General features: G+C 59.7%; 1 pseudogene; it reads right to left on the bottom strand.

Annotated features, from left to right (window-relative positions):
* Window positions 1–2,500, bottom strand: part of LOC126449319 (large subunit ribosomal RNA) — a 7,809-nt pseudogene that overhangs the window by 4,175 nt on the left and 1,134 nt on the right.

The raw sequence follows: 2,500 nt of genomic DNA, 5'->3' as shown, positions 1-2,500 counted from the left end.
CGGCGAGGTGCCTCCATATGGCTTCGTCGACTACAGATGTTTGTGGCGGGCGCTCAAGCTCCGGCGGAGAGGGTGGCCCCTCCGGCAGCGACTCCGGGTCGGGTGAATGGCGCAGACCATGCTGCGTCTGTTGTTCCCGCCTCAGCTCCTCTACGTATTCCCGCACCATCGTCCTGTGTGCCACCGTCCGCCTCCTGCACTTGATGGCATCCAGGGTACGGTGCGGAAACAGGGGTAGAAGCTCCTGGTTTGCAAAAAGGACTTTGGAGTCACTGGCACAGAGAAGCCTAGCCTCCGCCAGGGCGAGCTCCCGCATTTCTTCTTCCGCCCACCGAGCTCGCTTCCTATCAGTTGCAATCTCCGCATTTGCCGCTTCCGGATGGGCGCGGCGGCGGTGTTGTCCGAGCCCGATCTTGCTGCGGAAGGCACGGCTGCAGATGCTGCAGTGGAACCATGGCTCCACGGCCTCCTCTACTTCAGGGACGGTTGGCAGGCTAGCAGTCGGGACTGTTAGGCCGGGTCCTTCAGCGGAAGGCCCGGAACCCGTGTTTTCTTCTCTTGTTGTCCCAACATGAAGGGTTATGCGATGGAGGGCTGGTAACCCCCCAAAGCCCCAAGTGCGGACTTCCACTCTGCTTACCAGTCCTATCAAGGACTGGCGTATCAGCGGGCCCACGGGAAGGGGGGAAGCCGCAGGCAAGGAGAGGCTAAGAGGGCATGGCCCATGTATTGCGCTTCACTTGCCCAGTAACTATGAGAGTCATAGTTACTCCCGCCGTTTACCCGCGCTTGCTTGAATTTCTTCACGTTGACATTCAGAGCACTGGGCAGAAATCACATTGCGTCAACACCCGCTAGGGCCATCGCAATGCTTTGTTTTAATTAGACAGTCGGATTCCCCCAGTCCGTGCCAGTTCTGAGTTGATCGTTGAATGGCGGCCGAAGAGAATCCGCGCACCCGCGCGCCCCCGGAGGAGCACGCTAAGGCGGACGCGGCCTCGCAGCAAGGAAGATCCGTGGGAGGCCAAGGCACGGGACCGAGCTCGGATCCTGCACGCAGGTTGAAGCACCGGGGCGCGAACGCCGCGCAGGCGCGCGCATCCTGCACCGCCGGCCAGCACGAGGCCGACCAACGGCGAGAGCAGACCACGCCCGCGCTAAACGCCCGCACTTACCGGCACCCCTACGGCACTCACCTCGCCCAGGCCCGGCACGTTAGCGCTGACCCACTTCCCGACCAAGCCCGACACGCCCCGATCCTCAGAGCCAATCCTTATCCCGAAGTTACGGATCCAATTTGCCGACTTCCCTTACCTACATTATTCTATCGACTAGAGGCTCTTCACCTTGGAGACCTGCTGCGGATATGGGTACGAACCGGCGCGACACCTCCACGTGGCCCTCTCCCGGATTTTCAAGGTCCGAGGGGAAGATCGGGACACCGCCGCAACTGCGGTGCTCTTCGCGTTCCAAACCCTATCTCCCTGCTAGAGGATTCCAGGGAACTCGAACGCTCATGCAGAAAAGAAAACTCTTCCCCGATCTCCCGACGGCGTCTCCGGGTCCTTTTGGGTTACCCCGACGAGCATCTCTAAAAGAGGGGCCCGACTTGTATCGGTTCCGCTGCCGGGTTCCGGAATAGGAACCGGATTCCCTTTCGCCCAACGGGGGCCAGCACAAAGCGCATCATGCTATGACGGCCCCCATCAACATCGGATTTCTCCTAGGGCTTAGGATCGACTGACTCGTGTGCAACGGCTGTTCACACGAAACCCTTCTCCGCGTCAGCCCTCCAGGGCCTCGCTGGAGTATTTGCTACTACCACCAAGATCTGCACCGACGGCGGCTCCAGGCAGGCTCACGCCCAGACCCTTCTGCGCCCACCGCCGCGACCCTCCTACTCGTCAGGGCTTCGCGGCCGGCCGCAAGGACCGGCCATGACTGCCAGACTGACGGCCGAGTATAGGCACGACGCTTCAGCGCCATCCATTTTCAGGGCTAGTTGCTTCGGCAGGTGAGTTGTTACACACTCCTTAGCGGATTCCGACTTCCATGGCCACCGTCCTGCTGTCTTAAGCAACCAACGCCTTTCATGGTTTCCCATGAGCGTCGATTCGGGCGCCTTAACTCGGCGTTTGGTTCATCCCACAGCGCCAGTTCTGCTTACCAAAAGTGGCCCACTTGGCACTCCGATCCGAGTCGTTTGCTCGCGGCTTCAGCATATCAAGCAAGCCGGAGATCTCACCCATTTAAAGTTTGAGAATAGGTTGAGGTCGTTTCGGCCCCAAGGCCTCTAATCATTCGCTTTACCGGATGAGACTCGTACGAGCACCAGCTATCCTGAGGGAAACTTCGGAGGGAACCAGCTACTAGATGGTTCGATTAGTCTTTCGCCCCTATACCCAGCTCCGACGATCGATTTGCACGTCAGAATCGCTACGGACCTCCATCAGGGTTTCCCCTGACTTCGTCCTGGCCAGGCATAGTTCACCATCTTTCG

Source organism: Schistocerca serialis, unplaced genomic scaffold (genome assembly GCF_023864345.2).
Source record: "Schistocerca serialis cubense isolate TAMUIC-IGC-003099 unplaced genomic scaffold, iqSchSeri2.2 HiC_scaffold_715, whole genome shotgun sequence".
Taxonomy (NCBI): Eukaryota; Metazoa; Arthropoda; class Insecta; order Orthoptera; family Acrididae; genus Schistocerca; species Schistocerca serialis.
The sequence above is the reverse complement of the archived record's forward strand: the minus strand, read 5'-3'. Positions and strand labels throughout refer to the sequence as shown.